Here is a 14,071-nt window from a genome sequence, read left to right as displayed (position 1 = left end):
ACATTAGATTCTTCCCCGCTCTGTCTCTCGTCGGATTGTGCCCCCGACGGACTGCGCACGCGCCAACCCCAGCCGATCAGCTGTTCTGACAGGGTGACGTCACTTACGGAGCATGCGCAGTCCGACCCGGGCATTATCCGACGGAGGGCATTCCTCGACACGACACCGGAACTCTGCTTTAACCACTTAAGCCTCGGAAGATTTTACCCCCTTCCTGACCAGGGCCTATTTTGCGATTCGGCACTGTGTGATTTTAACAGACAATAGCGCAGTCGTGTGACGCTGTACCTAAACTAATTTGATGTCCTTTTTTTCCCACAAACAGAGCTTTCTTTTGGTGGTATTTGATCACCTGTGCGATTTTTTCATCATGCGCTATAAACAAAAAAAGAGCGACAATTTTGCAAAAATAACAATATTTTTCAAATTTTTTAATATGAAATTCCCCCCCAAAAAATTGTAAAATTCTAAATTTTTTAACATTTTCGGCCAATTTGTTTTCTGCTACATATGTTTGGTAAAAAAAATCGCAAAAAGCGTATTTTGATTGGTTTGCGCAAAAGTTATTGCGTTTACTAACTAAGGGAAAGATTTTTGTCATTTTTGTTGTTTCTTTTTTTTAACGAGTAATGGCGGCGATCTGCGTTTTTTTTTGCGGGACTGCGACATTGCGGCGGACAGATCGGACCCTTGACTGACATTTTTGACACTTTTGGGGGGTACCAGTGACATTACTACAGTAATCAGTGCTATACATATGCACTGTTACTGTAAAAATGACACTGGCAGTGAAGGGGTTAACTTTTTTTGAGAGGGAGGGGTTAAGTGTGTCCCTAGGGGAGTGCTTCTAACTGTGATTGGTTGTGGCTTGATGTGTAAGAACAATGATCAACGGTCCTACATAGCAGAACCGTATGATCTCAATTCTTACACAGGGGAGAATGACAGGCGGCTTTGTTTACGCTAGCCGCCTGCCTTTCTCCCGCTGTAACGGACATCGGGTCCGCCGGGCACACGCGCGCGCGGGGGGGGGGGGTCCGTGAGCGAGTGGGAGCGGGAGCGCGCCTCCGGCGGCGCGCGCTCGCTCCCTAGAGCCTCACAGGCTAGCGACGTAGTACTACATCGCTTTGCCTGTGAGGGGCTGACTGCCGACGTAAATCGTCGTTAGGCAGTCGGCAAGTGGTTAAGATCAAGTTTCGTTCTTACCCTCCGGAAAGGTTCTTTCCTTCCAACTTGCGCCTGTCCCCAGACTGCTTACAGGGTCTTTTCGGGGCGGTGAAAGACCTGTTACTTCAAGGAGTGATTGTCCAGGTTCCGAAATCAGAACATTTTCAGGGGTTTTACCCAAACCGGTTTCCAGTTCCCAGGAAGGAAGGCGAGGTGCGTTCAATTCTGGACCTCAAGGCGCTGAATTGCTTTGTGCGGGTGCAGAAGTTCAGAATGGAGTCCAGTTGCAGTGGTGGCATCCCTGCATCTGGGGGATTTTCTTGCCTCTATCGACATCAAGGATTCTTACCTTCAAATTCCAATATGTGCCGGTCACCAGCGCTTCCTCCGCTTTGCCGTGGGAGAGGAGGATTATCAGTTTGTGGCGTTACCCTTTGGTCTCGCCTCCGCTCCTCAGGTTTTCCCGAAAGTGTTGGCCCCGGTGCTAGCATTGTTACATCAGCGGGGAATTCTGTACTGGGCTACTTGGACGACCTCCTTCTGCGAGTGGAGTCTCCTACTGCTCTGGTGGAAAACCTGGAGATCACAATACAAACTCTGAGGGAGTTTGGCTGGATTCTGTATTTTCAGAAGTCTGCTCTGGTTCTGTCCACAAAGCTGGACTATCTGGGTCTTACTCTGGACTTGGCCTTAGCCAGAGTGCTCCTTCCTCTGGAAAAACTCCAGAAACTGCAGGCTGCAATTTGTCTCCTGCTGTCCAGAAAGTGGTCATCCCTCCGGACTTGCATGCGGGTGCTGGGCCTGATGGTGTCTACCTTCGAGGCGGTTCCGTTTGCACAGTTATATTTGAGGTCCCTGCAAAGGGAGATTCTGGGCAAATGCGACAAGACTCCGCAGTTTCTGGACAATCAGATCCAGCTGAGCCAGGGAACAAAAGGGTCCCTGATATGGTGGCTTCGTTCTCCGGCGCTTTGGCTGGGTAAATCCTTCTTCCCATTGTATTGGACAGTGGTCACCACTGATGCCAGCCTGTCCAGGTGGGGAGGTGTCATCGGCAGAAATTCTGCTCAGGGGGTCCGGAGACTGGAAAGGTCCAGACTACCGATCAATGTCCTGAGCGATCAGACTGTGCCTGAAACATTAGATGGATTGTCTTCAAGAATGTCCAGTGCGCATTTAATCAGACAATGCCACCGCCTTGGCTTATGTCAATAACCAGGGGGGCACAAGAAATGTCCTGGCGGCTCTGGAGGTAGCTGGCATTCTAAGGTGGGCAGAATGTTTTGTTCCAGTCCTCATTCCAGTGCACATTCCAGGGGGTGGAAAACTGGCAGGTGGATTACCTCATTCTGCAGGCGTTGGACCAAGGGGAGTGGTCCCTTCATCTGGAGGGGTTTCATCAGTTGTGTCTCCAGTGGGGCATTCCCAAGGTGGATCTGTTGGCGTCACAGCTCAACAGAAAGGTGCAGAGGTTTGTGGCACGATCACGGGATCCTCTGGCAGATGTCACAGATGCGCTGGTGGCCCCGTGAGGTCAGAATCGTCTGATTTACTCTTTTCCTCCTCTCAAGCTTCTGCCAAGGCTTCTTCGCAGGATCGAGGCAGAAGGGATTCCGGTCACCTTAGTTGCCTCAGACTGGCCTCGCCGGGCTTGGTACGCCGATCTGGTTGCCGACATTCCTTGGAAATTTCCTCTCAGGGAGTATCTGCTGCCCCAAGAGCCAAATTTCCATCCTGCTTTACAGTTGCTGGCTTTGATGGCTTGGCTGTTGAACGCCAGGTGCTGAAGGATAGAGGTTTGTCTGATTCGGTGATTCCAACGCTGTTGAAAGGTAGAAAATCTACTTCTAGGAAGATCTACCATCGTACATGGAAGATGTACATCGCGTTGTGTGAGTATCTTGAGGCTCATCCTGGCTCTTTTTCGGTGGCTCAGATCTTGACCTTCCTTCAATAGCGGGTTGAGCAGAAACTGGCCTTGAGTACTATCAAGGGCCAGGTGTCGGTCTTGGCGGTCTTCTTTCAACAGTCCTTGGCCAAACACTCCCTGGTGCATACTTTTCTTCAGGGAGTTCTGCGCTTGGCTCCTCCAGTGCGGTCTCTGTTGCCACCTTGGGACCTTAATTTGGTGCTCTCAGTCCTCCAGAAGCCTCCTTTTGAGAATCTTCGGGAGATTCCCCTGCTTGCGCTGTCCCAGAAGGTGTTTTTTTTTTTGGTGGCTATCACTTCTGCATGCAGGGTGTCAGAATTGGCGTCAGAATCCTGTCGTTCACCTTACTTGGTGGTTCACAGAGATAAGGTGGTTCTTCGCCCCTGTCTGTCATTACATCCAAAGGTTGTCTCTGATTTTTATTTGAATGAAGACATGGTGTTGCCATTCCTGTGTCCTAAGCCAAAACATCCAAAGGAAATTGCTTTGCATGCCTTGGATGTGGTCTGGGCAATTAGGGTGTACCTGGCAGCTATGGAGTCATTTAGGAAGTCAAACTCACTATTGGTGCTCTCGGATGGGCCTCGGAAAGGGCTGTCCGATTCCTCTGCGACCATTTCCAGATGGATCAGACAGACAGTGATTCAGGACTATTCCATCAAGGGTCAGGTTCCTCCTTTCCCTGTCAAGGCGCACTCTACTCGGGCACTCAGTGTCTCCTGGACCTTCTGTCATCAGGCGTCAGTGATGCAGGTTTGCAAGGCAGCCACCTGGACGTTGGTTCTATAAAAGTGGAAGTTCCATAAAGTGGATGTGTTGGCATCTGCGGATGCTTCCTTTGACTGCAAGGTTTTGCTGTTTAGAGGACATGGTCCTCTTTGAGGGTGTATTGTTTTTTTCAGGCGGGTTCCAGTTGTTTTGGTTGAGCCCCTGTTTATCTGGCTGGCTAAAGTTTAGCCTTGGGAATCTATTTTTTGCTGTTCCCACCCCTCATGTTTTACCACCGGAGGATTTTGCTGTCTTATGTCTGGGCCACTTTTTGCGATGCGGCACTGTGCGAATTTAACTGACAATTGCGCGGTCATGCAACGCTATACCCAAACAAAATTGACGTCCTTTTTTTCCCACAAACAGAGCTTTCTTTTGGTGGTATTTGATCACCTGTGCGATTTTTACTTTTTGCGCTATAAACAAAGAAAGAGCGACAATTTTGAAAAAATAACAATATTTTTCACATTTTTTTATATGAAATTCCCCCCCAAAAAATGTAAAAATCAAAATTTTTTAACATTTTAGGCCAATTTGTTTTCTGCTACATATTTTTGGTAAAAAAAATTGCAATAAGCATATTTTGATTGGTTTGCGCAAAAGTTATTGCGTTTACTAACTAAGGGAAAGATTTCTGTCGTTTTTGGTGGGTTTTTTTTAACGAGTAATAGCGGCGATCTGCAATTTTTTTTGCGGGACTGCGACATTGCGGCGGACAGATCGGACCCTTGACTGACATTTTTGACACTTTTGGGGTTACCAGTGACATTACTGCAGTAATCAGTGCTATACATATGCACTGTTACTGTAATAATTACACTGGCAAGGAAGGGGTTAATTTTTATTGGAGAGGGAGGGGTTAATGTATGCCTGGTGCTTACTGACGTGTGTGGGGGGAGTTGACCGAGTGATACAGGGACAGATCAGATGTTCAGCTATGCTGAACCCTGCAATCTGACCCTGCCTGTCACATAGGAGATCCGCCCGCTTGTGTTTACACAAGCAGGCGGATCTCCACACTAGATCCCCGACGATCGGGGAAGAGCAGTGGCGATTGCTGCTTCTCCTCCCCTGGCCCGACTCCCGCTGTGACTGAATACAGCGGGAGCGAGCCTCCGGCGGCGGGCACGCGCCGCCGAGAAGGGGGAGTGTCTGCCGACGTAGGTCTACGTCGCCAGACCTACAAGAGCCACTCTGCCGCAGTACAGCTCTAGTGAGCAGACGGCAAGTGGTTAACACTGCTCCCAATGGTTATGAAGATCAGGAGCTGTGTCTGTCAATGAACGAAGGAGAAAATGGGATTTTTGACTTACCGTAAAATCCATTTCTCTGATTTTCATTGACGGACACAGCATCCACCCCTCTGTGGAGTTGTAATTCTTCTGACACTGCTTGTAACAGAACTGAGTACCTATAGCAGAGAGAGGGAGTATACCCCCTGGGACTGCCCATAGGTGTAGCCAGACTTTTTTTTCCGCCTAGTGTCCTACTCCTGTAGGGGGCAGTATAACCCAACGGTTAAGAAGATCAGGAGCTGTGTCTGTCAATGAACATTAGAGAAATGGTTTTAAGGTAAGTCAAAAATCTCACTTTTAGCCCTTAAAGGCCCATTCCCACCATTGCGATGCATTAGTGCTTGTACTTTGAAGTGCTTCAATGTGAGTTGCCAGGACTTTTTTCAGCAGGAATGTGGGGGAACGCAGTTCTGGGACCTCCAGCACAGAATGTATGCAATGGCAAGGGGTACTAGAGTGTGCTGGAGGGTCTATTGATGCTAGCTGCTGGGGGATCTATGATCAGAGGGTCAGGGGGGGGGTCTATTGTTGTGGGAGTTCTAGTGTTGCTGGGGAGGTTTATTGTGGCTGGTGGAGATAAAATAGGGGACGGTGCTTGAAGGTGGGTAGGAGGCAGAAACAAGGGGTGATTCGGAAGGGGGAGTACCTGCACCTATTTCCCAAGAAAAAAAGCCCTGTGCGGTGCATTAGGGCAGCCCATTCAAAATAAGTGGGCTGCCAATGCACCAAAAATGATGCATGCCGTACAGGGGTTGCAATTGCAACCGGGCCCCATGCTCTAGGGGGCCTGTGTGCTCCCCTGTACACCTGGATAGGAGGAGGGGTGGGGGCAGCATGTAGAAAAATCACTGTCCTCCTTTGTCCTCCTGTAGCTGCAGGAGGAAAATGGAGGAGATTGGTTCCTCTGTATGCGGCCCCCACCACTCCTCCTATCCAGGTCACTTGTGTTCTGCTGTCTCTGGGGGCCCCTGTGTGCTCCCTGATCCCCACCCCCCTACTGTGCTGCCCCCCCCCCCCACTTTGCTCTGCTCCCTCTCCTGCCGGCTGTTGCGGGGGATGTGTCACAATAGAGAACCAGGAAGGGGTCGTTAAATATGTAATTTACTGCTCCTTCCTTTTCTGAATGGACAGAGTCATAGTCAGTGACATTGTAAAAAAATAAAATAAAATGATAAAAAATAATACAATTAAAATACCAAAAAATAAAAACTACTGACACCAGTGGGTGAACTTCCAGGATCGCAAAGGTCAAACTTGCAACTGGGCCCTGGCATTCCACCACCGTGGGGAGGCCCCAAGGTGACAGGAAGGGGGCCCACTGCAGAACTTGTGAAAGGGTCCTGCTGCAGGACCGTAATAAAGGGCCCCGCCACAAGAGTAAAGGGCCCCAGGATCAGTGGGAAGAGCCCCAGGCTTGAAGGGAAGGGCCAGGGCCAGGGGAGCCCTTTATGGTTTCTTGCACCGGGGCCCTGAAGGTTCTAGTTACGCCTCTGGTGCATGCATCATTTCTGGCAATGCACTGCACCCCTAATGCACGTAAGCTGGAGCGCAGGTCTGTTGGCAAGGTGAGAGTATAAGCTGAAGATCAGGCAACGCGTTCTCCTGATGAAAGAACTTTATTGATAAAGGGTACAGTGTGCAAGTTTTTTTTTTTTTTTTTTTAAAGCCCGTGGTGTGTGAAACACACTCAAAAGACTTAACACCCGGTGCATAAAAAAGTGCACACACGCAAACGTGGACACACAAAAAGTGCACAAGGCGTACACACATGGCCCTCCTCCGAAGAGGAAGGGCCCTGACCCTGATCCCCCGGGGCGCGAAGCTCCTGACAGGGACTGAGGTACTCACTTAGGTCCACCCAGCCGAAACCGGGCGGACCCCATTCTTCAGGGGGACTGCCGAAACAGCCCACCCCGAGTACTAGGTAGGGCTCCCCCGAAGGGAGACCCCATGGGAGAGGGCGAACTAAGCCAAAAGGCCATATCCACCCCCTCCCAAGACTTACAGGGCAGGCCCGAGGACCTACGCCATCAAAGTCGTGCAAGTGCTCAACCAAAAAAAGGGACAAACGTGACACACAACAAAGAAAAACAGAGTGGGGAAAGGGGAAGTGGAGAAGTGCAGGGTAGTGCCAAAGTGAAAAACCTTGGCAGGCCCCCCGGCCAGGAATAAAAAATTCCTCTGGTGTTGGCCAAAAGGCCTACCCCAAGAGGCAGGTGCTTGAAAAAGTGTGATGGTGCAGTGACCAAGGTGCCACAAAACTCAGGTGAGCTGCCCCTCACCAGTGAGATTGAGGCACCCCTGGGCTGCCACCCCAGGGGCACGTACACCACGGGCTTTTTCGGTCTCAGCCCCCGGCCAGACCCAGTGTAGCCCTATCCCATCAGGAGGCATCAGAATTTTAGACAGCTTAGGGAGAACCTGCCTTCAACTGGGGACAAGCCTTTTGCAAGGCCAGATTCAACCCAGGAGGAAAGGTTCCCCCACCACCATCCGCCATTCCTTACCAATCACATCCAGGAGCAGTACTAACCGGAAAATTGGCGAAACCGGCTTTCCCGCTCCCTTCAAACTGACAGGGGCGGACCCATTCAAATCAGAAGGCAGCGGACCCATCCGGCTTTCTCTGACAGTGCCTACTTCCCGGTCCTCCAGTGACGTCCAGAGCGCCCCGGTTCATTTCAGCCCCTGCCGATACTAACCCTCAGGGTCCATACCAACTGATAAGAACAGATACTACACTTGATCTTAGCCAAAAGGCCGAGAAGGTACAGTGTGCAAGTTACAGCAGCTAAGGCAAGGTGAAGCCTTTCAGAGTGAATGACAACGCATGGCACCAACATTGCTGCATGTTGCAGTAACGTGTTTTACAATAGTGTGAACAGAACCTATGAGCTACAGCATGAGAAACTTTCACTAGCGAGGTTGTGCAATTGATCTGCCTCCATCACTCAATGTCAAGATTTAATTGCGTAGGAGAAGCAATTAGCGATTAATCCCCTTACATTCAGGGGAGGTGAAGATTAATTACTCAACAATTACTGATCTACAGTAGATGACTCATGGCTGATTTTCGCCCATTCAGCTATACCCAATGAGGGTAATCTCATCAGATTCATCTCTTAACCATCGCCCAGCAAACAATCGCGGCAGAACAAAGGAGAGATTTTTTGCACTAGAAGGATTTTATAAATCTCCGAGATTAAAATTGCCCGTGTAGCCCTTCCCATTCACACTTAAAGCTGAATTCCCAGTCTGCTTTCACTTAAAGCATAACTCCACTTTTGTTGATAAAAAAACATTCCCCTCTGGGTGATCTCTGTACATTACAAGGATTATAACAAACTTTGTTGCCGATTCCTATCTTTTGTTACTATGAAGAAATCATTGTTTGTTCCTCTGTGCTGAGTGAGTCTAATGGGAGTGGTTTCATAATTATCAATTAGCTGCAGGGCTCTAATGAGGAAATCTGCTGGGCCTGCATCCCTTTAGATGTGTTCCTATTGGGAGTATCTCACTAAAAAATACATTTTAGTTGCAGGGGATGCCAGAAATCTGACTTGTATCTTAGTGCAGACTTCTGGGAAAATTGGTGAGCCAATCACACAAGCAGGAAATGATGTTTCTGGGGGTGTGGTCAGTATACATTCTGTGTAAAGAACAGCTCCAGGGGGCCATATTGTATTGCATTTTCAGAAAATTACATCGGCTGCAGATTAAAAATTAAAGGTAATTTTTAATAACATTCAATTACAATATGATTAGTGTCACGCTATATTGTTTTTTCTTTATTTGCTTTTTTTCCCCACGAAAGTGAAGTTACCCTTTAAAAAAGTTAGTTTGGGCCAAACTGGGTGCTCAGGACAAATGCTCTGAGGAACCCCCCTGGGTCGTGCCAAGCTGGCCCAAACCAAAGTACCTTGTTTCCTTTAATAAAGAGGTTCTTAACCGCTTGCCGACCGCCGCAAGTAGATTTACTGCGGCGGTCAGCCCCTCACAGGCAGAGTGACGTTAATTAACGTCACTAGCCTGGGATGGTCTGGGGAGTGAGCGCGCGCCCGCGGAGGCGCGCTCCCGCTCCCGCGCGGTCACGGACCCCCCCGCGCGCGTGACTGGCGGACCCGATGTCCGCCGGTCACTCGGCGATCGTCGGGGGAGAAGGAGAAAGTCAGGCGGCTTGTGTAAACAAGCTGCCTGTCATTCTCCTCGGTGTAAAGACACTGATCACATGGATCTACTATGTAGATCCGTTGATCAGTGTCCTTACAGCTCAAGCCACAGCCAATCACAGTAAGAATCACGCCCCTAGGGACACACACAGCCCCTCCCTCCCAAATAAAGTTAACCCCTTCACTGCCAGTGTATTTTTACAGTAACAGTGCATATGTATAGCACTGATTACTGTAGAAATGTCACTGGTAACCCCAAAAGTGTCACAAATGTCAGTCAAGGGTCCGATCTGTCCGCCGCAATGTCGCAGTACCGCAAAAAAATCGCAGATCGCCGCCATTACGCGTTAAAAAAAAAAAACAACAAAAATGACAAAAATCTTTCCGTTTGTTAGTAAACGCGATAACTTTTGCGCAAACCAATAAAAATACGCTTTTTGCGATTTTTTTTTTTTTACCAAACATAGGTAGGATAAAACAAATTGGCCGAAAATGTTAAAAAATTTTGATTTTTACATTTTTTTTGGGGAATTTCATATAAAAAAATGTGAAATATTATAGCGCAAAAAGTAAAAAGCGCACAGGTGATCAAATACCACCAAAAGAAAGCTCTGTTTGTGGGAAAAAAAGGACGTCAAATTCGTTTAGGTACAGCGTCGCACGACCGCGCAATTGTCCGTTAAAGTCACACAGTGCCGAATCGCAAAATACCCCCTGGTCGTTTAGCAGCCAAATCCTCCGGGGCTTAAGTGGTTAAAGCGGAGTTCCACCCAAAAGTGGAACTTCCGCTTTAGGTGGTCCTAACCCCCTGACATGCCACATTTGGCATGTCATTTTTTTTGGGGGGGGGAGCGGGTACCTAGTTTTGACAGGTGCCCGCTCCCACTTCTGCTCGGAGCGCCGCGGCGCCCTGAGCGGAAGTTCTCCTCTCCCCCTCCCTCCCTGCAATCTTCTGGGACACGTCAGAGGTCCCAGAAGATTGGCGGCCAATCACGGCGCGTATCGCAACTCGCGCATGCGCAGTGCGTACCCGGCTGTGAAGCCGCAAACTGTCACAGCCGGGTGCCCACAGCAGTGATGCCGGCCCCGAGGGAGAGGATCGAGGCTTCGGGCAGCCGCATCGCTGGACCGTTGGACAGGTGAGTGAAATGGCTGGAACTCCGCTTTAAGTCCAACCCCCCCAAAAAATAGTTAACCACTTGCTGACAGCAATATGTATATATATGTCGTGGTTTGCAAGTGGTTTACCGGGATTATGGCTAAAGCTTTCAGCCATAACCCGGTATTGTTTTTTTCAGCCAGCGGCTGGCTCTCTCATGAGCCACTGGAGCACTTCCAGAAGCGTCGGGAGGGGAAGGGGGTAAGAATTGTTCTAGGAGAGCACATTTGGGGAGGTGTGCTAGGGGTGGTGATTTATGTGTTGGGAAGGGGGAAGAGGATTTGTGCTAGGAAGGGAAACTTTGTGCTATAAAAGTAATATGGTAGAGGCAAAATATTTTTTGGAAGGGGGGGGGGGGATTTTTGCCAGTAGGGATGATGGTATTTTTGCTAGAAGGGGAAATTTGCAGGGGGATTTGTGCTAGGATGAGGGATTGGGGGAGGGGAATTTGTGATGGAAGGGGAGATTTGGAGTGAAGGGGAGAGGATTTGTGCTTGGAGGGGAAATTTGAGGGGTAGAGGATTTGTGCTAGGCGGGGGAAGATTTTTTTCAGCCCTTTTTTTATAATGTGTGTTCAGGGCCGGGACAAGGGGTGGGCAAGAGGGGAAGCTGCCCTGGGCACTGTGGTATTATGTGAGGTGGGGGGGGGGGGGGCACCATGAGAAGATTGGGAGGGTATTTGTGTTGAGAAGGGGAATATGGGCGATGGCAGGGGGTAGGAATTGTTCTAGGATGGCACATTTGGAGAGGTGTACAAGGAGTGGTGATTTATGTTGGGAAGGGGGATGGGGGAAGAGGATTTGTGCTAGGAGTTGGAATTTGGGGGGTTTGTGCTATTAAAGTAATATGGTAGAGGGGAAATATTTTTTTGGAGGGGGGCTGTGTTAGTAGGGATGATGATGTTATTTGTGCTAGGATGGGGGATTAAGGGAAAGGAATTTGTGCTGGAAGGGGGGATTTGGAGTAAAGGGAAGAGGATTTGTGCTTGGAGGGGGACATTTTTTTTTTTTTGGTGGGGGGGATTTGTGCTTGGGGCATATAGGAAGAGAGGATTTGAGCTAGGTGATTTGGGGGTGAGCATGCAGATTAGTGCTTGATTTTTTTTTTTTTGGGGGGGGGGGGGGGATTTTCCCTGACACATGGTGCTCATACATCTTGGCAGGGGGCACAGTATGGCATGCTTACCCTTGGCTCTAGGTGACCTTGTCCCAGCACTGAGTGCGTTTTATGGGCGACACATGAGCAGAATTTTTGTTTTTTGGCTCCATAGACTTTAACCACTTCTGGACCGGAAGGTTTTCCCCCTTAATGACCAGGCCATTTTTTCCGATTTGGCACTACGTTACTTTAACTGACAATTGCGCAGTCGTGCGATGCTGTACCCAAAAATTTATGTCGTTTTTTTCCCCACATATAGAGCTTTCTTTTGGTGATATTTGATCACCTCTGCGGTTTTTATTTTTTGTGCTATAAATAATAAAAACAACAATTTTGGAAAAAAAATAAATAAATAAACAATTTTTATTTTCACAGCCAATAAAAAATATATTTTTTTTTCATCATTTTATGTCAATTTGTATTCTGCTACATATTTTTGGTAAAAAAAATCACAATAAGTGTATATTAATTGGTTTGCGCAAAAGTTATCGCGTCCACAAACTAAGGGATAGATTTATGGCATTTAAATTTTTTTTTTACTAGTAATGGCGGCGATCAGAAAATTTTTGCGACTGGGACTGCGACATTGCGGCGGACAGATTGGACCCCTAACAGACACTTTTGGGGGAACCAGTGACATTACTACAGAAATCAGTGCTAAAAAATATGCACTGTTACTGTACTAATGACACACTGGCAGGGAAGGGGTTAACACCAGGGGCGATCAAAGGGTTAGGTGTGTCCCTAGGGGGTGCTTTCTAACTGTGTGGGGGATGGACTTAGTAGATGAACACAGAGATCTGTGTTTCTGAATAGCGGGAGCACAGGATCTTTGTGTTCATCTGTGACAGAACAATGTAAACAAGGCAGACCGCCATTCTGTCTCTATGGGGAGCGATCGTGGGACATCGCATCCGCCGGACATGCTGATTGGCTCCCCCTCTGGCCAATCAGCGCGCGCGCGCCCCCACTGGCTATTACACGAAACGACGTACAGGTACTCAGAGCCGATCTGCAGCGGTAAAAGTGCGGCGGCTGGTTGGTAAGCGGTTAAAATGGGAGTTTCTGAAAAGAAAAAACAAATTTTTAAGAATTTTTTAGGCTCTTCTAGTAAAGTCTATTGAGCCAAAAATGCACGATATTCTCCAAGTACTTTTACAAACTTCACAATGCAGCTAACAAGCGACACAACGCTCAGGTGTGAAGGTCCCTTTGGGAATAATGGGATTCTTCATCTGGAGCATCTGGGAATGGTGCAACACAATGCTCAGGTGCGAATAGGGGGGCGGGGGGGGGGGGGGTAGACATGACTGCCTGTGAACACAATGAGCGAATCATCAGGTTGTGACTCACTACATAAGGCATGCAGACATGTTTGGGATGTTCGGTTATTTTTCTAAAGAATATTAGAATGAGGAAGACGTACTGTGTGATCAGACGCTGACTGTAGGATGATTGTCGGTGACGGCGGGGTTGCAGCATCTCAGAGTACATTGCAGAATTTACAGAGAAAAATTAGAAACCTCCACCTGTCTGTGAAAACACCTCATTCAAGGATAGAAGTCAGGGGAAAATTACCTTTGTGTAAGAAAAAAAAAAAAAAATTGGGGAAGAATCTGGCCTTTTTCTGACACTTTTGTTTATGTAGCACCAGTGGCGGCCCGTCCATTGGGGGCGGAAAGATCGGACCCCTAACTGACATTTTTGACACTTTTGGGGGGACCAGTGACATTACTACAGTAATCAGTGCTATAAATATGCACTGTTACTGTAATAATGACACTGGCAGGGAAGGGGTTAACAACAGGGGCGATCAAAGGGTTAAATGTGTACCTAGGGGGTGCTTTCTAACTGTGTTGGGGCCAGACTTGGTGGACGGAAACAGGGCTCCTGTGTGCCGAGATAACAGGAACACAGGAGCCCTATTTCAATCAGTGACAGATGAGCGGTGTGCTGTGTTTTCAACGGCACACCGCCTTCTGTCAGTCCCTGCAGCGATCGCCGAACCCGGTGCTTAGCTGCAGGGCTAGAGAGCGGGCGCGCAATCATGCCGGCGGCGGCGCCCACCCAGGAGCCAACATGCCCATACGTTGGTTTGCGCAGGAGAGCCAGCCTGACGCAGTATATCTGCAGTGGCTGGTCTTTAAGTGGTTAAAATTGCACATACTCGTGCAATGAAGACAAACAATGTAAATTTTACTATCCATAGGCAACACTTTTAAAGCCTTTACAGGTGACCACTATAGATTTACAGAGGAGGTCTGGTGCTAGAATTACTGCCCAGGATCTGACGTTCATGGCGATACCTCACATCTGTGGAACAATCGCTGTTTGCGCACGTGCGGTACCTATGCGCACATTCTCCTTTGGGGCACTTTTTTTTCTTACACTGTTGCTTTAATTTTTTTGGATAATTTTTATTGCT

Source organism: Pelophylax lessonae (assembly GCF_965119305.1).
Source record: "Pelophylax lessonae genome assembly, chromosome: 9".
NCBI lineage: Eukaryota > Metazoa > Chordata > Amphibia > Anura > Ranidae > Pelophylax > Pelophylax lessonae.
The sequence above is the reverse complement of the archived record's forward strand: the minus strand, read 5'-3'. Positions refer to the sequence as shown.